This window comes from Manis javanica, chromosome 11 (assembly GCF_040802235.1).
Source record: "Manis javanica isolate MJ-LG chromosome 11, MJ_LKY, whole genome shotgun sequence".
Taxonomy (NCBI): Eukaryota; Metazoa; Chordata; class Mammalia; order Pholidota; family Manidae; genus Manis; species Manis javanica.
In genome coordinates this window covers 82,358,856-82,380,930 of record NC_133166.1, presented here as the reverse complement: position 1 = coordinate 82,380,930, position 22,075 = coordinate 82,358,856, and the positions used below count along the sequence as shown (strand labels likewise).

At 38.8% G+C, this 22,075-nt stretch overlaps 1 long non-coding RNA gene across 2 annotated transcripts; it reads right to left on the bottom strand.

The window, feature by feature from the left end:
* Positions 1–1,655: 1,655 nt before the first annotated feature.
* LOC118971574 (uncharacterized) lies at positions 1,656–20,949 on the bottom strand. Of its 2 annotated transcripts, XR_012122792.1 has the most exons (5): positions 19,447–20,949; positions 19,251–19,366; positions 17,667–17,817; positions 14,343–14,386; positions 1,656–2,805 (listed from the first exon to the last, which is right to left on the bottom strand). It is a non-coding gene; the product is annotated as an uncharacterized lncRNA (long non-coding RNA). The 2 variants fall into 2 exon arrangements; XR_005060081.2 differs by lacking the exon at positions 19,251–19,366 and having other exon boundaries at positions 19,447–20,947.
* Positions 20,950–22,075: the final 1,126 nt, after the last annotated feature.

Sequence of the window (22,075 nt, the reverse complement as noted above, 5' to 3'; positions counted from 1 at the left end):
TTTCCAGAAAACTTTTTGGTCAATTCTGTGCAAGGCATGTGTATTCTCTTATGCCTTGACTTTACTCCCTGTGAAAACACAAAACAAAACAGGTGCTCGTTTTGCTTTGCTGCAGACACATTTTCCTTTCTCACCTACTTCCCATCACAAAGGGCCCTTGGATTAACTGAGACTTCCTGCCTCCATAATCAAACTCTTTCTCTCCCTTTGACCCCCAACTTTCTTCTGTGACAGATGTGCTTGGAACTTCAGTGTCACCTTGCAAATATTGAGTCTTGACAGACATACCTGACACTATGAAGGGCAGAACTGTTCCCATGAGAGAGAGTGCATCAACTCTTTGAAGGGAGATCTTTATTCCTAGATAGGGCTTTGTCCATGACTGAATGGGGACGTGTCAGTGATTGCGATGATGCCTGTCTAAGTGAATGTTGAGGGCTTGTACAAAACTTTTAAAATTATGTATATTTTTTGTGAGTAAGCTTCATATAGAAAGTAATTTGGTATATGCTGTCTTCCTTCCTGTCTCCTTACAATACATTTGTTCTCCAGCTGTTGAAGTGAGAAATACTTTGTCTGGAAAATAAAAGTGTCTACATTTGTTCTCCAGCTGTTGAAGTGAGAAATACTTTGTCTGGAAAATAAAAGTGTCAGTGTGAAACAGAATATGGAAGATGCTGAGGTTATGTCTGAAAATGAGGTGGATGCAAATTTTAAATTCCTGGGACTGGTGATGCAACCCTGCCATATGCTTTGTACTACAAGAGAAGGAAGCTGAATCATTGTTCAAGCTCCTAGTATTCAGGGTATCATTGTAGATGGTTCCCATATATTATCCCATTACATTTTCTCAACAACCGTAGCAAGTAGGTTTTATTCTCTCCTTCTCTCTCTCTCTTTTTGCATTGAAGAGAGTCAAGCTTAGAGAGTTAACAGCTTCCTTAGGGTCCCAGATATTTAGGTACAAAGCTAGAAACCAGGATCATTTGACTTAGAAGCTCTCGCACTTTCCCCCACACCACGCTGTCAACTTTAGGAGTGGGAAGTTCAGCTATACAATGGTGCCCTATAATGTTACTTGTACACAACAGCGCTTTAGCCTGTCTTTTATGTCTCATTCCCCATTCCCTATACCTTTGAGGGCAGAGAGCATGACATATTCTAGCATTTTCTTACCAGGAGTTGGCATGGGGAATGAAATTTAGGAAAAGCTCAGTAAAAGGCTGTTTAATGGTTGAATGAATTAGATTTGTCTATCCTAAAAAGCTAATATAAAGAAGCTCCTCCTTTAAGAATTCCTGTTTCTCTTAAGCCTTCCAGTTATTAGAACCTATGAGATCATTCAAGGAACTTTTCTCCTTGGCCACTTTAACATTCATAAAGTTATCAGATATATCATTTTACGTTAATAACGTCTCTAACACCTGCCTCTTCCTTTTATTTCCACTATCAGCGCCTCTATTCCAGCTAGGCTCAGGGACTGTTCCCTGCTGCCATTCATGCTTTCATTTCTTCAAGAAACATTTGTGAGCACTCACTAGACACAATAAACAGGTTTTCACAACGCAGTGTGATAAATGTGGGAAAAGCTTGTTTAGGGAGCTATGAGAGCACAGAAGAGGCTTACTCCTACCTAATTCAGGGAGGGAGGTGCAGAGAAGGCTTCCAGGAGGAATGCCATCTTGAGCTGAGCCTGGGAGAGTCAGTTGAGTTAAAATAGGGCAAAGAGGATGGAGAAGAGCAAAATGACCACCACAAAGTCCCTCCCCCATTGTATCACCGCTTCTTTCCCGCATTTTCTCCATAGTACTTTTTGATATCTGGCATACTATGTATTTCACCTGTCATGTCTCTCCTCAGAATTATCCAATGAATTCCCTTCTTACCCCCAGGAAAAGCCAAACTAATTACAATGGCTGACAAAACTATGGTGGTGTGGGTTCTGTTACTCCTCTGACCTCTTTTGTTCCCACTTTTCTCCCCACTCTGTTTCTGCCACACTGGGCTCCTTGTTGCTGAAATGTAGCAGGCTGACTTCTGCCGTAGGGCCTTTGCACTGGCTTTTCCCTCTGCTTGTAATGGCCTTCTTGCAGCTATTTGCATGACTAACTTTCTCTTCTCCTTGGAGACCCACTCACATTATCACATAGGTCTTCTCTCACTCTCCTATTTGTAATTTCATCAACTCTCCTCCTTACCTGTATTCTTTTGCCTAGCAAACATCCCCTTGGATTGCACCATGCATTTATTTGTTTCTTTCACTTACTCCCTGAAGAATGTAAGCTTTGTGAGGACAGGAATTTTTTGACTCTTTTTAAATCACCTCTGTTTACACTGCCTGAATGAATGTTGGCACATAGATAGTCTCAACAAATATCTGTCAAATGAATGAATGAAAGGCTGAAAAACAGGAAACACAAAGGCAGGGGTGTAAGAAATTTGAAGGAAATGCCCAAACTCTAATTTGACTTGATTCCTTCTAAGATCCTTTATTACATACAGACTTGCAGGTACAGTGGTGTGGCACCTCCTTCCTTAAACTCTTGCTGAGAGCTGACTTTGCTAAAGGGAAGGAAACATCTCAGTCTGGTTGTTGGGATGATTAACTTTCCCCCTCTCCACTTCCAGATTTCTTGGCAGGGTTTTTCCCTTTAACCAACACACAGGATTCTTCTCTTGCAGAACTACGGATTTCCTGAGTACCGTTCATTATCACACTGTAGACAGCAGGACAGAGGAGGACAGGGAAGTTGGAGCTTTTGGTTAATGGCTTCTGTTTCCTTTTTGTGTCAGAGGCTGGATCACCTGTTGGGGAGGGTAGAGGGTAGAGATGATGACATTTTGAATCTTCACTGATGAGATTGGAGAGGTGGGTGATGAGGAAACCAGAGTTCTGGAGCAGAAAGAAGCATTGGGAAGTATGTAACATTTGTAAGATGTTGGATGTGGGTGTTTGCATAATGCTTTGTTAGCAGTATGGTTTTGTTGAGAAGGAAAATGAATTAGACTCAACCCCCCACTTGTTAAAAACTGACAAGCTAGAAGTAATACTGTAATGTGATTTGCCTGCAGGGAACCTTGTTTTCCTCAAATAGGAGCTGCTGAAGGTCCCTGGTGTCTGGCAGATGCCTGACCAATTATGTAGCAGGGACTGAGGGGAGGGGGGAATGGGTGTTTCCTCTCCACGCTGCTGGGCCAATACTCCTGTCACTGACCAATGGCTGTGTCACCAGTAAACATCCCATAACTGTGCCAACATGTACTTATTATACACACAAGGGGTGCTATTAAGGCCAGGCGGGAATCCTGGTCAGGAATTTCCATTTTCCCCACACCAGTGCATTGGTTGGGGAAGCTGAGGGTGGCTCACATTTGTTTCGAGCAGAGCACCTTACCTCATCACTATTGGCCTTTGGCTGGATAATTCCCTGATGTGAGGGGTGTCCTGTACACTGTAGGATGTTTAGCGACATCCCTGACCTTGACTTGCTAGCTTCCAAGTAGCACTTGCACCTTCTGCTGTGACAATCAAAACTGTCTCCAGATATTTGCAAATGCCCACTGGGCAACAAATATATTTGAAAACCACTGGTCTTGGGCTTTATTCTTTACAAAGGAGTTTCACCTATGTTATCCCTTCTATGTCTCTGGAAGGTCCCTTTTCTTTTCTGTTTTATATAGCTGGGCAAGTGGCAGGAAAAGAAATTGTACTCGCATCTCTGACTTTAAGCTTACAGCTCTTTCTCTTCTGTATGTCCAAGGGTAGGGTTAGAGAGATCCTGAGGGATGAGTGATTAAAAGGAAGAGTAACTTGGCCCCATCCTGAAGGAGATGTCAGTTTTGAGCTGAAGGATGAAATTCTTGGTGAAAATTACAGGTTTAGACAGAGGGATACTACTAGCCACTTTGCTCTTTTCAGACTTTGTGCCTTAATTTTATTTTGATGACTTTGCATGTCACTCTTTGAAATGGAAGACATTTAGATTTCCTTTCTTAGGTGGTTAGTTTCATTTTTGACTGCCAGTGTTTCCAAATCTTTCAAACCTTGTAAGAGGACATGGATGGTCCTAATAAAACTTGGTCACTTCCTCCTGAAGATGCGTCATTGTGATAACAGTGTATGTGTAACCTTCCAGTGGTGGTTTCCAAGAAAGCCAGAACACATTACTGTCCTTTAACACAAAAGTTTGTAGGGGTTGTTATTGAGTCTAGATCAGAAAACTGGAATTCCTGAAATCAGTTTCTGCAAGACATGACATTTCTGAGACTATAAATAATTATTTTGCTTTTGTCTTCTGATGAGAGAAAAGGTAATGTATTATTTTTTTTATTTTGGTATCATTAATGTACAATTACATGAACAACATTATGGTTACTAGACTATCCCCATTGTCAAGTCCCCACCACATACCCCATTACAGTCACTGTCCATCAGCATAGTAAGATGCTACAGAATCACTACTTGTCTTCTCTGTGCTATACTACCTTCCCTGTGCCCCCCTCAACATTATGTGAGCAAATTGTAACACCCCTTTTTTCCTCTTCTCCTTCCCTTCCCATCCATCCTCCCGAGTCCCTTTCCCTTTGGTAACTGTTAGTCCATTCTTGGGTTCTGTATTTCTGCTGCTGTTTTGCTCCTTCAGTTTTAGCTTTGTTATTATACGCCACAGATGAGTGAAATCATTTGATACTTGTCTTTCTCCACCTGGCTTATTTCACTGAGCATAATACCCTTTAGTTCCATCCATGTTGTTGCAAATGGTAGGATTTGTTTTCATCTTATGGATGAATAATACTCCTTTGTGTATATGTACCACATCTTCTTTATCCATTCATCTACTGATGGACACTTAGGTTGCTTCCATTTCTTGGCTATTGTAAATAGTGCTGCAATAAACATAGGGGTGCATCTGTCTTTTTCAAACTGGGCTCCTGCATTCTTAGGGTAAATTCCTAGAAGTGGAATTCCTGGGTCAAATGGTATTTCTATTTTTAGTTTTTTGAGGAAACTCCATACTGCTTTTGACAATGATTGAACTAATTCACATTCACACCAGGACTGTAGGAGGGTTCCCCTTTCTCCACATCCTCACCAACATTTGTTTTTGTTTGTCTTTTGGATGGTGGCCATCCTAACTGGTGTGAGGTGATATCTCACTGTGGTTTTAATTTGCATTTCCCTGATGATTAGTGATGTGGAGCATCTTTTCATGTGCCTGTTGGCCATATAAATTTCTTCTTTGGAGAAGTGTCTGTTCAGATCTTCTGCCCATTTTTTAATTAGATTATTTGCTTTTTGTTTGTTGAGGCACATGAGCTCTTTATATATTTTGGATGTCAACCCCTCACCAGATACGTCATTTATGAATATATTCTCCCATTCTGTAGAATGTCTTTTTGTTCTACTGATGGTGTCCTTTGCTGTACAGAAGCTTTTTAGTTTGATATAGTTCCACTTGTTCATTTTTGCTTTTGTTTCCCTTGCCTGGGGAGATATGTTCATAAAGAAGTTGCTCATGTTATTTCCAAGAGATTTTTGTCTATGTTTTCTTCTAAGAGTTTTATGGTTTCATGACTTACATTTGGGTCTTTGATCTGTTTCAAGTATATTTTTGTGTCTGGACTTAGACAGTGATCCAGTTTCATTCTCTTACATGTAGCTGTCCAGTTTTTCCAACACAAGCTGATGAAGAGGCTGCCATTTCCCCATTGTATATCCATAGCTCCTTTATTGTATATTAATATATGCTTGGGTTAATATGTGGACTCTATTCTGTTCCACTGATCTATGGGTCTGTTCTTGTGTCAGCACCAAATTGTCTTGATTACTGTGGCTTTGTAGAAGAGCTTGAAGTTGGGAAGGAAGATTATCCCTACTTCATTCTTCTTTCTCAGGATTGCTTTGACTATTCAAGTTCTTTTGTGGTTCCATATAAATTTTAGAACTATTTTTTTCCAGTTTGTTGAAGATTGCTGTCCATATTTTGATAGGATTGCATTGAATCTGTAGATTGCTTTAGGTAGGATAGCCATTTTGACAATATTAATTCTTCCTACCCAAGAGCATGGGATAAATTTGCATTTATTAGTGTCCTCTTTAATTTCTCTTAAGAGTGTCTTGTAGTTTTCAGGGTATAGGTGTTTCACTTCCTTAGTTAGGTTTATTCCTAGGTATTTTATTCTTTTTGATGCAATTGTGAATGGAATTGTTTTCCTGATTTCTCTTTCTGTTAGTCCATTGTTAGTGTATAGGAGAGCCACAGATTTCTGTGTATTAATTTTGTATCCTGCAACTTTGCTGAATTCCGATATTAGTTCTAGTAATTTTGGAGTGGAGTCTTTAGGGTTTGTTATGTACAATATCATGTCATCTTCAAACAGTGACAGTTTGACTTCTTCCTTACCAATCTGGATGCCTTTTATTTCTTGTGTTCTCTGATTGCCATGGCTAGAACCTCCAGAACTATGTTGAATAAAAGTGGGGAGAGTGGGCATCCTTGTCTTGTTCCTGGTCTTAGGGGAAAAGCTTTCAGCTTCTCTCTGTTAAGTATAATGTTGGCTGTGGGTCTGTCATATATGGCCTTTATTATGTTGAGGTACTTGCCCTCTATACCCATTTTTTTGAGAGTTTCTATCATGAATGGATGTTGAATTTTGTCACATTCTTTTTCAGCATCTATGAGATGATCATGTGGTGTTTGTCCTTCTTTTTGTTGATGTGGTAGATGATGTTGATGGATTTTCAAATGTTGTAGCATCCTTGCACCCCTGAGATGAATCCCACTTGATCATGGTGTATGATCCTCTTCATGTATTTTTGAATTTGGTTTGCTAATATTTTGTTGAGTATTTTTGCATCTATGTTCATCAGGGATATTGGTCTGTAGTTTTTTTGTGTGTGTGTTTGTGGTGTCTTTGCCTGGTTTTGGTATTAGAGTGATGCTGGCTTCATAGAATGGGTTTGGGATTATTCCCTCCTCTTCTATTTTTTGGCAAATTTTAAGGATAATTGTTATTATATCTTCTCTAAATGATTGATAAAATTCACCAGTGAAACCATCTGGTCCGGGGGTTTTGTTCTTGGGTATTTTTTGGTTACTGATTCAATTTTGTTGCTGGTAATTGGTCTGTTTAGATTTTCTGTTTCTTCCTTGTTCAGTCTTGGAAGGTTGCATTTTTCTAGAAAGTTGTCCATTTCTTCTAGGTTATCCAATTTGTTAGCATATAGGTTTTCATAGTATTCTCTACTAATTCTTTGTATTTCTGTGGTGTGCATAGTGATTTTTCCTTTCTTATTTCTGATTCTGTTTATGTGTGTAGATTCTCTTTTTCTCTTATTAACTCCAGCTAGGGGTTTATCTATTTTGTTTATTTTCTCAAAGAACCAGCTCTTGGTTTCATTAATTTTTTCTGTTGTTTTATTCTTCTCAATTTTATTTATTTCTATTCTGATCTTTATTATATCCCTCCTTCTGCTGACTTTGGGCCTCATTTGTTCTTCTTTTTCCAGTTTCAATAATTATGACTTTAGACTATTCATTTGGGATTGTTCTTTCCTCAGGTGGGCCCTGATTGCTATATACTTTCCTCTTATAACTGCCATCACTGTGTCCCACAGAAGTTGGGGTATTGTGCTGTTGTTTTCATTTGTCTCCACATATTGCTTGATCTCTGTTTTAATTTGGTCATTGATCCATTGATTATTTAGGAGTACATTGTTAAGCCTCCATGTGTTTGTGAGCCTTTTTGTTTTTTTTTGTACAATTTATTTCTAGTTTTATACCTTTGTGATCTGTGAAGTTGGTTGGTAGAATTTCAATCTTTTTGAATTTACTGAGGCTCTTTTTGTGGCCTAGTATGTAGTCTATTCTTGAAAATGTTCCATGTGCACTTGAGAAGATTGTGTATCCTGCTGCTTTTGGGTGTAGAGTTCTGTAGATGTCTGTTAGGTCCATCTGTTCTAGTGTGTTGTTCAGTGCCTCTGTGTGCTTACTTATTTTCTGTCTGGTTGATCTGTCTTTTGGAGTGAGTGGTGTGTTGAAGTCTCCTAAAATGAATGCATTGCATTCTATTTCCTCCTTTAATTCTGTTAGTATTTGTTTCACATATGCTGGTGCTCCTGTGTTGGGTGCATATATATTTATAATGGTTATATCCTCTTGTTGGACTGAGCCCTTTATCATTATGTAATGTACCTCTTTATGTCTTCTTACTTTCTTTGTTTTAAAGTCTATTTTGTCTGATACAAGTACTGAAACACCTGATTTTTTCTCCCTATTGTTTGCATGAAATATCTTTTTCCATTCCTTCACTTTTAGTCTGTGTATGTTTTTGGATTTGAGGTGAGTTTCTTGTATGCAGCATATAAATGGGTCCTGCCTTTTTATCCATTCTATTACTCTGTGTCTTTTGATTGCTGCATTCAGTCCATTTACATTTAGGGTGATTATCAATAGATATATACTTATTGCCATTGCAGCTTTGGATTTGTGGTTACCGTAAGTTCAAGGGTAGGTTCTGTACTATCTAACCATCTAGCTTAACTCACTTATTATGCTGTTATAAACACAGTCTGTTGATTCTTTATTTCTGTACCTTCTTTTTCCTCCTCCTCCACTCTTTATGTGTTAGGTGCTTTATTCTGTACTCTTTTGTGTTTCACTTGACTGATTTTGTGGATAGCTGATTTTATTTTGCATTAGGTAGTATTTGGTTGGTTTACTTTCTTTGCTGTGGTTTTATTTTCTCTGGTGACATATATTTAGCCTTAGGAACACTTCCATCTAGAGCAGTCCCTTTAAAATATACTGTAGAGATGGTTTGTGGGAGGTAAATTCCCTCAACTTTTGCTTGTCTTCAAATTGTTTAATCCCTCCTTCAATTTTAAATGATAATCTTGCTGGATACAGTATTCTTGGTCTGAGGTCCATCTGTTTCATTGCATTGAGTATATCATGCCATTCCCTTCTGGCCTGTAAGGTTTCTGCTGAGAAGTCTGATGATAGCCTGACAGGTTTTCCTTTGTAGGTGATCTTTTATCTCTCTCTGGCTGCTTTTAATACTCTGTCCTTCTCTTTGATCTTTGCCATTTTAATTATTATATATCTTGGTGTTGTCCTCCTTGGGTCCCTTGTGTTGGGACATTTATGGACTTCCATGGTCTGAGAGACTATTTCCTTCCCCAGATTGGGGAAGTTTTCTGCAATTATTTCTTCAAAGACACTTTCTATCCATTTTTCTCTCTCTCCTTCTTCTTGTACCCCTATAATGCGAATATTCCATTTGGATTGGTCACACAGTTCTCTTAATATTCTTTCGTTCCTAGAGATCCTTTTATCTCTCTCTGCCTCAGCTTCTCTGTATTCTTGCTCTCTGATTTCTATTCCATTAACAGTCTCTTCCAGCTCATCCTGTCTGCCCTTAAATCCTTCTTTTGTTTGTTTCATGTCTGTTATCTCCCTCCAGAATTCATCCCTTAGCTCTTGCATATTTCTCTGTAGCTCCATCAGCATGCTTATGACTTTTATTTTGAATTCTTTTTCAGGAAGATTGATGATTTCGGTTTCACCAGACCCTCTCTCTGGTGTTTGAGGGATTTTGGACTGAACAAGGTTCTTCTGCCTTTTCATGGCAATGGTAGTAATTGCCAGTGAGTGGCACATGTGTCAGCTGGGAGAACAAAGTCCCTTCCTGCTTGCTGGTTGCCGTGCCCATCTCTGCTGCATGTGCTGGTCAACCGCACACAGGGAGCAGCCTCTGGGTTGATTCCCTGTGCTGCCATGGGCAGGGTGGCCCTCAGGATGGCCTGGGGTAATGGTTGCAGTTGATCAGCATGTGTTCGCTGTGAGAACAGAGCCCCTAAATGCTTGGAAGACTCTGCACCAGTTTCCTCTGCCTGTGCCAGTCAACCAGGTGTAGGGGGCGGCCTCTGGGTTAATCGCCTGAGCTGCCATTGGCAGGGCAGCTCTCAGGATGGCCTAGGGCACTGGCAGTGGTTGCAGGCAATCAGCATGTGTTTGCCATGAGAACAGAGCCCCTATGTGCTTTGCGGACTCTGCTCCAGTTTCCTCTGCCTGTGCTGGTTGGCTGCACACAGGGGGCAGCCTCTGGGGTTAATCCCCTGAGCTGCAGTGGGTGGGTACTAGGGTACTAGGGTGGATGGCCTAGGGTACTGGTGGGGATTTCAGGTGAGCAGTGCATGTTTGCCATGAGAATAAAACCCCTTTGTGCCTTCCAGACTCTGTGCCGGTCTCCGCTGTCTGTGTCAGTCACCTGTGGGCAGGGGACAGCCGCTGGGTCTATCCCAGTTATCCACAGGCTGGGAGAAGCCTCTGTGTGGTTGCTGTGGGCAGGGCTGCTCCCCTGTTCTTCTGTAGCACTGGCACATCAGGCAATTCACTTGCAGTGCTGGTTGGGGGAAATGAATGGCAGGCTGCTTATCGCTGTGAGGGAATTTGGAGGTGCATTGCTACAGGGGGGTTAGGGTGTTTGAAGTTCCTTAAAGTTCCCAGCCTGCTGGGCTGAGTGTGCCAGGACGATTTTGTCCACCTGTTAAACCCTTGTCCCTTTAAGACTTTTAAAGCATCTGCTTTTCTTTGGTCTCAGGGTAGCCGCTGTAGGAAACTGTTCACAGTCTTAGTCTCGGATTTTGATTTTCCATTCCTCTAATATCCAGTACACCATGCAGTGTGTGTCTGTGCTCCTGGTGCAGATTACTAGGACTGGTTATTTAGCAGTCCACCTGTGAGCTGGGATGGGGGAAGTGCTTGGGTTCTGCAGGGTTACAGTTTTGTATCTTACCATCTCAGGAGATGTTGAGGTCTCGCAGATGTAGATGTAGCCTGGCTGGTGAACTGTATCCTCTGGTCACTCTTTTAGGAGTAGTTGTATTTGCTGTATTTTCAAAATATATATGATTTTGGGAGATTTCCACCACCCTACTCATGCTGCTATCTTGAGAAATCAGTCTGCAGTAATGCGTTATTTTAAATTGATGTCTGAAGGTAAAGAACTAAAGTTGGCTAAATAGGGGTAAGTATATATTTCAATATGAGAGTTTAGTTAAATGAAAACATTTTGATTCCTGTCCAGATATATTTCTTTGCCTTTTAAATATAACTCCATTATGCTTAGGCATCAGACTTTAAATTCATCATTTTGGAATCACAGTGCAACTAATTGTAATTAACAACATTAAAGGAGGGCTAACTCCATCCATGCCACCACTATTCCAGCAGCTTCATTTAGAAAGGGAGGCAGCACGCTGAAGCACATAGCATAGTTTGGAGACTTGTCAAGATCTGCCTTTTCTACATGTGTGAAAAGGCTTCTGCCCTGTCTAGACATTTGACCTCATGCAAATAATCTAGCCTCTTTGAGCCTCAGCTTCCTCCTTTGAAAAATGTGGTAATAATATTGACCCTTTTATTTTGATTAACAATATCAATCTTTGTGATGACAGAATGAAAGAAATTATGTGAAAGCTGAATATTAAAGTAGCACTTAATATAATTAAATAACATTTTATATTAATAATGTCATTAATATGGTTAATTAATCCTTAATGTTAAGTGATATTAAATGAAAATTATGTGAAAGAGCAATTAACATCAGTATTAGCTATTAGTTAATAATAGTGTTAATAATTATTTTTGAGTATGTTGAATTGATTTTGAATATGAACATTCATGATCAAGAAGGTAGGTTGGTATTTGAGTTTCTTATATTTTTCTCCAAACTTGGTTTATCTATTTATTTTTTATGTTCTTATTTTTCTGGTTTTATTTTTGGAAATGCTACTGCTGCTTTCCTTTGGCCTAAACAAATCTCATGGACAGGAGAGCTGATCTGTAGATATGAAGCATATGCCATTGGAGAAATGATGAATAGAATTTGTGCACCACTGATTACATTTATTTTTGGAAAGCTATGTGGACTGCACGTGATGACAGCATTTTTGAGGAAGTGCAGAACTAAACTGTAAGTCTGTGAAAGCTCTGTAAAATGTTCCCACTTCCTGCCTCTTCCTTCCTTCCTTCCTTGTCAAGACTCAAGTGTTGCATGATGAAAACATGTTTTCCTTTTGAAATTGCTTAACACTGTTTACTGATAATATAACTGAGGGCGTTTTTTAGGCCCCAAGACTTGCCTGTTGAACTGAATGAGTTGCTCAAATTACACCAAATTTGTTACAGCTGAGAGATTTGTTTTGCATTCATCATATGACGAGGGAAGAATGCCCCAAAGCTCTATTCACACAGACAACTTTAACCTTGTATTTCTTTTTGTGTTTGTTATGCATTATGATCATACTACATTCTGTATTTTCATGCTTTTAAAAAAATTATATAAGCAAAGTATTGCATAAGCAACTTTGTAGTTCTTTCAGGCACAATTTTAGGATGCATAATAGTTCCTTTAGTAGATGACATGTACTTTATATACTTGTTTACCTGTTATTGGACACTTATGGTTTTCCAATATTTTAATGTCATAAAAAATACTATAGCAAACATCTTTACATATAAAGCATTTTCTTTGGAATTTCACCTTTCCCTAAATAACTTTTCATATGTGTAATTACTGGTCCAAAGGGCACAAAACATATTTAATCAATACTCATATTTAATATTTAAGGCACAAATCATTTTTAAGTATTTTGATATATAGAGCCAGATTACTTTCTGAAAGGTTTAACAGCTGTGTATATAAAATTCTTGCTTCCTTATCTTTGCTGGATTTGGATATTCCCATTAAGGTTTTTTTGGTATATAAAAGTATATCTCAATGTTTAGTATGCATATTTTTAGATATTGACAAAGATGAAATTTGAAAAAATATATTTTATTATTTTTATTTTCTTGGTGAATTTTCTATTCTTTTTTCCCACTTCCTTAAACTTAAGAATGTTTACTTTGCTCTGCTCCATAGTGAGTGAGCCACTTTAAGACTGAATTGTTAAGGAAGGAAAGAAAAGAGAGGAAGAGCTTCCATTCTCTTGGGTAGGACTCATTCTTCTGAGTAATTCTTCTGCTCTAAGTGGTGTTGATGTTGGTTGTCTGGATGGTCCCTTGGTGGGAAATGGCTAGAAATCTAGGCTATTATATTATTATAATATATAATATATTATTATATACTAATTATATTAAGTATATAATAGTGCTTTTAGAGAATTAAAATACAAGCTAATATATTAGTATCTATTCAGAATATTAAAGAACTGCTTAATGACAGTAATTCAATAAAAATTGTTTAAAATTGACTTAAATATTTTACAAAAAGGATGGCCAATAAGCATATAAAAATGTACTCAACATCTTCAGTCATCAGGTAAATGCAAATTAAAACCACAAATCCACCCACCAGAATGGCTAAAATTAAAAAGATTGACAATTCCAGGTGTTGGCAAGGATGTGGAGCTATGTGAATTCTTATGCATTGCTGATGAAATTGTCAGTTGGTACAGTTACTTTCAAAAAATGAAACATACATACCCCATAGTCTAGCAAATCCAGTCCTAGAGATATGTTCATTAATAATAAATGCATATGTTCACCAATATATATATATATATATATATATATATATATATATATATATCAATGTTTGTAGTTTATGAACTTGACTAAAAATGGTCCTAACTTGGGAAACTACCCAAATGTCCATCAACAATAGAATGATAAATCAGTTGTGGTATATTAATACAACAATAATACTAACAAAAAAGAACAAATTGTAGTTACCACATGACAAGACAGATGAATGTTATAGACTTAATGTTGAGCAAAAGAAGCCAGAAACAAAAAAAGTACAGCCTGTAAGAGTCCATTAAAATGAAGCTCAAAGAAAGGCAAAGTTAATCAATGATAATGGAAGTCAGATTGATGATTACCTTTGAGAGTATATTGACTGGGAAGGAGCTACTTGAAGTAGTGCAATTATTCTACATTATGATCTGTTGATGAGTACTCATTGAGCTATGCAATTAAAATTTGTGTCCTTTACTGTATGTACTTCAGTAAAAAATAGAAAAGAAAATTTAATAATGTATAATTTAAGGAAAAATAAAACATTATGGAAATGCTCTAAGACACAGGATATTTCCAGTCCATCTATGTATGGGTTCATAACTACTATGGTATGAATGTGTCCTCCCAAAATTCATATGTTGAAAACCTATACCCAAGGCGATGGTATTAGGAGAAGGCATCTTTGGGAGCTGATTAGGTCATGAGGACAGATCCCTCATGCAATTAAGTGCCCTTAAGCTAGCTTTCTCCCCTTCTACCATGTGAAGATAAAAAACACAAAAAAAAATCTGTGACCCAGAAAAGGGTCCTCACCTGATTGTGCTGTTCTCCTGATCTTGGACTTTCAGCTTTCAGACCTGTGAACAATAAGTTTCTGTTGTTTATAAGCCACCCAGGCTATGGTATTTTGTTATAATAATCTGAATCAACTAAGGTAAGAACTATACTTAGGCCCATTAACTTTGTATTTTGTAAATGTTTGCAAAAATTGGATTCACAATATGAATTTTTAAAATTGATATGCAGTCCTATATTAGTTTCAAGTATACAACACAGTGGTTCAACAGTTACCCATGTTATTAAATCCTCACCCCCACTAGTACAGCTACTATTTGACAACATAGAAAAATGTTACAGAATAATTGGCTATATTCTCCAAGCTATACTATCCCTGTGACCAATCTATATTATGATTGAGAATTTTTGTGCCCCTTTATCCACCTTACCCTCCTCCTCTCCCCCCAGCCTTTCCCCCATGGTGACCACCAGTCATGTCTCAGTGTCTATGAGTCTACTGCTGTTTTATTCATTGTTTTGTTTTGTATTTATAGTCCACAAATAAGTGAAATCACATGGTATTTGTCTTTCTCCACCTGGCTTATTTCACTCAGCATAACACCCTCTAGGTCCATCCTGTTGTCAAAAATGACAAAATTTCTTTTCATTTTATGGCTGAATAATATTCCATTGTGCATATGTACCACCTCTTCTTTATCCATTCATCTATTGATGGACACTTAGGTTGTTTCCATATCTTGGCTATTGTAAATAATGCAGCAATACACCTAGGAGTGCATATATCTTTTTGAATCAGGGATTTTGTTTTCTTTGGGGAAATTCCTAGAAGTGGAATTACTGGGTTGCACTGTATTTCTATTTTTAGAACCTCCATACTGGTTTCCACAGACACTGCACAAATTGACATTCCTACCAACAGTGTAGGAGGGTTTCCTTTACTCCACATCCTCACCAACACTTGTCATTTCTTGTCTTTGGTTATGGTATTAGGAGAAGGTATCTTTGGGAGGTGATTAGGTCATGAGGCCAGATCCCTCATGCGATTAAGTGCCCTTTAGCTAGCTTTCTCCCCTTCTACCATGTGAAGATAAAAAACAAAAAACCATTCTGACTGGTGTGAGGTGATATCTCATTTTGGTTTTGATTTGCATTTCCCTGGTGATTAGCAATGTGCAGCATCTTTTCATATGCTTATGGGCCATTTGTTGGCTTGAGGGCCAACTTACTGGAGAAATGTCTGCTTAGGTCCTCTGCCCATATTTTAAATTAGGTTATTTGTTTTTTTTTTGGTGTTGAAGCATATGAGCTCATTATATATTTTGCATGTTAATCCCTGGTGAAAACTATTTAGCCTTAGTAATATTTCCATTTACAGTAGTCCTTTTAACATATCCTGTAATGCTGGTTCAGTTGTTATTAAGTCTTTGAGCCTCTGTTTATCTTAAAATTGTTTAATTTCTGCTTCAAATTTAAATGATAATCTTGCTGGGTAAAGAATTCTTGATTGAAGGTCCTTCTGTTTCAGTACATTAAATATTCCATGCCTCTCCTTCTTGGCTGTAAAATTTCTGCTGAGGAGTCTGCTGATAGTCTGATGGGGTTTCTTTTATAAGTAAGGAAAGTCTGATGGGGTTTCCTTTTTCTCTGGCTGCTTTCATTACTCTCTCCTTATACTTAATCTTTGTCATTTTAATTATTATATGTCTTGGTGTTGTCTTCCTGGGGTTCCTTTTGTTAGGGGCTCTCTGTAGTTCCATGACCTGAGTGTTTAGTTCCTTCCCCAGATCAGGGAAGTTTTCAACAATTATTTCCTCAAAGACACTTTCTATCCCTTTGTCTCTCTCTCTCCTCTTTCTGGTACCCCTATTATGCAAATATTGTATCATTTGAAGTGATCACACTCCTCCCTTATTCTTTCATTCCTAAAGACCCTTTTTTCACTCTGTTCCTCAGGTTTGTTGTGTTCTTGTTCTCTAATTTCCATCTCATTGAGTGTTTCCTCTACTTGCATAAATTTATTATTAATTCCCTACATTTTGTGTTTTATTTCAGTTACTGTATTCTTCAGCTCTTGTATCTCTTTGTTGATGAGATCTTTAATATATTTCTGCAGATCAGTGAGCCTATTTATGACTTTCACTGTGAAATATTTATCAAGAAGATTGGTGATCTCCATTTCATAGGCCTCTTTCCAGTGTCTTATCCTGTAGTTTTGTTGGGAACATATTCCTCTGCCTCCTCATTTTGTCAGGGTTTCTCTGTTTCTTCCTTTGTATTATATGTACCTGCTATACTTCCTGATCTAGAGAGTAATGACTTTTAAGAAGGTGTCCTGTGGTACACAGAAACTCAGGTCCCTTTCTTCTCCAGTGCCTGGTTCTCCTTTGCTGTGGATTCCCAATTGCTGCTGGTTGGCAATGGATGGGGCTCCTTATCTGTCTGCTGGCAGTGGTTTATCTCAGTCTTCTGAGCCTGGAGTTTGGCTTAGACAGGCCTGTGTGATCAGAGCAGTAGTTTCTCCTGGGATCATTTTAGGTGGGGCTGCCCTTTGCCTGCCTTGTAGCAATGGCTGGGCTGCTGGGTTAATGGGCTGGGTGCGACGGTAGGGCAGGTTGCACCATGGCAGGGTGCACAGGCTTACAGTGTGACAGGTCACCCATTTGCAGAGCATGTTGGTGCTGAGCAGTGGTGGCCAGTCATGTGGTGGGAGGGCATGCAGTGTATAGCAGCAGGGGATGGTGCATAGCAGCAGTGAATCGCTGGTACTGGGAGGGCGCATGGGCATGCTGAAGCAATGAGTTGCATGGTGGAAGACTGCACAGGCTTGTGGAGGTGGCCTGACATGAATGGTGGGTGGGGTGCACCAGCGGGTGGGCACAGAGGTAGCGAGTCACACAGTGGGAGGCCCCACCAGTGGTGCATGGCTGTTGCAGCAGTGAGTCCTGTGGGTGCCCCCTGGCAGCAGCGAGGCATACAGCACCAGGCTTGGCCACCCATGGGGAGAAAGATTTTGGAGCTGGCTCCTGCAAGGGTCTCCCCAGTTGGACTGAAACAGGGCCATGAAATCTGGGAGAGTATCCCAGCGGAGCATGCCTGTTTCCCACAGGCAGCTGGTGTCTCAGCCTCCTAGAGTGTTTCAGCTGTCCCTGGTGTTCAGTCCTGCTAATCACCAGAACCCCATTTAATGTGGACTCGTGTTCCTGGAGCAGATCTCCATGGCCAGGTTTGCAGAGTTCCTGGACTCCTACCCCCTCCCTGCTCTGTTCCCCTTCCTCCTGCTTATGGGCTGGGCTGGGGCAAGGGTTTGGGTCCCACTCAATCTTGGCTCTGCCACTTAACCTGTTTCTGTATGGTCTTCTCTTCCAGGTATAGGTGGTCTGTTCTGCAGTCTTCAGTTTGTTTTCAGTTTTAGTTGTATTTGCTTCCTTTGAGTGTGTGTGGAAGGAGATTCTGTCTTGCCTTCCTACTCCACCATTTTGAGCCCCAACTCCTTCACAATATGAAATAAAAAAAAAATATCTTTAGTAGGATCTTAATAAATAAATAAATATGACAGTAAAGATTATTCATGAAAATTGATGTAAACTCTCAATTTTCTCTCTCTGAGTGTCTGGGAGAAAATGTCTTCAGTGTAGTGGGGAAATAATCTCCATTCAACCAGGTCTGATCTAATCTATATAGTCTTTTTTTCTTTTCCTCATTTTGATTCTGCTGATTCCATTTTCCTGTCATGTTTTCAATGTTTTCACTGTCCCTTACCATGGATGTTAGGAATGTCTGATTCCTTGTGTTTAAGCTTTATTTCCATTCTCTCCTTATAAATGTTGCTCCCTCCATCAAACCCTACACAATACAGCTGTTTGCTTGATGTGTCAGCCTGGGAACAGCTGTGATCTGTTGCCACTCCTCAACTCTCTCTGAGCTGTGCCCTCTGAATTCATTCATTCACTTAACAAAGTCAGTGTGTTTACACATTATGCACAGGACTTCTAAAAAAGATTTTGGAGGCCCTATAGCACTTCAGACTTATTAAAATGTTTTTGTAACCCATATAATTTTTTTTTTTGGCTATAACATTTTTTGAAAGGAATTTTTTTGCTTTCTGAATAATGTGGCTGAAAGCAACTCCTTTAAAATACCACTGGCTATGATTTCTTGTCAATAATGGGAAGTGATTAAATGTAACTTAAAAACAGTTTTTGAATATAATGAATTTTTGGTCAACACTAAATTTAATAATTAATAAACAAATCTACAAATTAGCAAATAATCATTAATGGTCAATGCTCTGTATTGCTAGGTTTTACCATTTATTAGTTTTAATTTCTCCATGTGTATTCTTTGGAACCAAAAATATTTTTTAACTTTCCAAAGTTTTCATAATGCATGGAAAAAAAGGTCTGAAAGTCCCTTCTCATTATCTTGTGGTGCTTATGCATAAAAGAAGCCTGATTTGTAGTCTTTCCACACATGCTCTCTATATGTTAGTCCTCTTCTATAATTGGTATGCTCTTGGTTATGCCAAAGGAGGAGTTTCTCTGAATTTCTTTTGACTGGAAAAACCATTTCTTAATTAAAGTGAAAGCCACAGAGGAAACCTCCATTGAGCTGAGTTACAAATGCCTATATCGGTTAAAGCATTAAACATTTTCTCACTTTGCCCCCAGCCCTTCCTAAGGAATAGGATAGGGGGTGTAGCTGCACAATTTAACCATTCTGTGGCCAATATCATGCCATTAATATCAATTTTATGATGAATATCATGTCTCAAAAGTGGTCCATGGAGTGGTCCACCAACTACAACTATTAAGAATCTATAAATAGACCTAAGAACAGAAATTGAGAGTATTTAGAATATTATAAAGGCAATTTGAGAGAGTTAATCTTATTCTGTGGAATTAAATAATAAAAAGTTGAGCTTACTTTTTAAAATTAGTTATCTTGTTTAGTGTATTTTTCAATGGCATTAGATCATGATGGATCGGGGAGAAAATGGTCCTTCACCATAGATGGTTTGAGAAACGCTGATGTGCACTACCCTGAAATATAGGAAGTTCTTGGTGCATACTTCTTTCCATAAATAAACAGTAATCATCATGTGGTTTTAGCTGTAACTTACCAGTTTCCTTCTAGATCTGGAGTTTTCTCACTTAGCAAAGGTTTTTGTTCTGAAACATCTTGTATCTGTGGTACTGAAGAACTTCCTCTCAGTCCAAAGTATTTTAGAGAAAATCAATACAATCTTGTTAGCCAGTCAGTGATATAACTGCAAGCTTAAGTATATCTTATTCCAGAAAGTCAGAAGTATCTTCTTGCCCTTGGAAAATTGCCAAAGAATCAGTGTGAACACCAGAAGGAGACTCTTTCATCGTGTGCCTCTATGATTTAGGATATACTGGGTGATATGTGAATGTTTTTGCCTTCACATATGACTACAATATGATTTCATGGGGTTTTCTAAATCCTCAGAATTTCTTTGTTTTAAACAGCAGGCTGTACTTAAACACAAATAGGCGAAGAACTCCCCTGTGATATTTTACCTGATTTTTTTTCTTGATGACTAGACTTTTTACCCTTGAAGATGATTAGATAGTTACCCTATAAGGAATACAAATGGAATGTTTAATTTATGAAAGCAACTTTTCTGGGGATTGAGATGGATTGAAATGCCAGATTAATTTTTAAAATCCTTTTACCCTACCATTCATTTCCATGCACCTGACTGAACTTTCAAGTATGCTGATTGACCTATCTCAGCAGGTACCCAGGCTGGCCGGAGGTTTTGTTTATCTAAATATTCATGGTTTTAAATAACTGAAGATCACAGAGAAGATTTAACCATGTAAAAAAAAAGCGGTAAAACAAGATAATCAACCTCTAATGACCTTGCTTCTGTTCTCATCTCTCATCCTTCCTGATCTTTCTTCATTATTAGATATTATTGACCACTTCTGCAATCTTGAATTTTTTCCCCTCTCAAGTCTCCACTGTGTCAGTTCACCCTGTTGCCTTTCTCTCCTCCTCAGCAACTTGCACCCTCCATTCTCCTGCCACTTCAATGTAGCCATGGCTCATGTTTAATGCTAAGCCCTCCTCTTGACTGTATCTCACTTGGTTAGAGTGTGGCTTTGACTATCAGGTGAATGGCTGCTCAAAGGGGTTGGTATCTTCAGTTCTGATGTCATTCACTTATTTCTCCTCTGCATTTCTGTCTACAGAATTCAGCATTACAGCACTCACTATACATACAAGAACTTCAGTGTTCCCAGTGAACAAATATTAAATAATTCAGCTAATGGTTTTCTTCTTTCAACAGGGACCAAGTCTATTTTGTGCCTTCTAGGCCCTTTGCAGCATTGTGTAGGGAAGGCAGTTGACGAGAAAGCTTTTGCTCTCAAGGAGCTTAAATTCCAGTAATGCACAGAGGTATTGAATTAAAAAAAATTTCAGTAATGCACTCACAGAATGAAATGAGTTCTCTACAAGAAGTATGCACAGTAAATGTGCTGTGGGAACATAGCATCAAAAGTTGGAAATCATTAAATGGGAGGACATTGAAGGCTGAGAAAATAGTGTGAATAAAAATGATAATATATACAGTCTGATTGAAAGTCAGGAAGTATTTTTTGTTCATGAGGCTGAGAAATGAAGAAAAATTAAGACCTCAGTCATGGGAAGAATGGTATAAAACAAAAATCAGTAAGCAGAGAGGCCAGTAAATTTTAGAGTTGTTACAAAGATTATAAGCAATGATAATATAAACAATATTTCTTAGAAGAAAAGATACATAAAGGAGGAAGAAATAAAATCATTTGGAGAAAGAGCTCAGTTAAACTGTGAGATAGACGGAGAGGAGATTATCATATCTCATGGATGGAAATCATTATTGATTTTGATTTAGAAATATGGGCTCAAATGTATTTCTTACAATTATTACATAAAGTTGACAGTAGGATAAGCAGGATTGTGAGTAGTAAATCACTAGAAAAGAAGAAACAGCTAAGAAAAGTCATGCAGCAAGACGTAGGATTATAAAGAAGGGAAATAGCAAGAAGTATAAAAATAGAAAGCATATAATAAGATGACTGTAGTCATATCAGACAGATCACTTACAGTAATCATTATGACTGCTCCAAATGTCCCTGTTGTAAGACCAAGATTCCTAGGCTGGCCCCAGTATAAAACCCAAATATTATTATTTACATAGAACAGACTCACCTAAACCTGAATGACTAGGCAGTTCAGAATAAGGGGATGAGGTTGGACTCTATAAAAGTGTGTGTAAGACATACCTAGAGAAAAAGAAGGGAATTTCCAGCTTACATTCTACCCTACTCAGACATTCAGTGAGATTGAGAGAATTATTCACGCAAGGCTTCCAGTTGCACAGGGCTGCCCATCTGCGCTGCCGAGGAGTGGGGGCCGAAACTTAGCTGTGCCGAGGAAGAGAGCTAGGGTCCTGGGAGGAAAAGGTTAATTCCAACAGAGATGTCGCAGAGCTTCCCCAGGCCTGTGTCTGAGGGTCTGGGTCCCCCTTGGAGGCACTGCCATCTACAGAGCTGCCACTGGTCTAGCTGAGGGCCCTGAGAGTGTGTGTATTGCAGACTTTTCTGGCTTCTTTTCACTTTTAGATCTGCCTACTCCAGAGCCAGTGCTCTGGGTTCCTTTTCTCCATATGACAAGCTTAGGCAGAGACATTGTCTCTTGAATTAAAAGAGGCCCGAAGTTTATGCATGTAACTGGGGGAA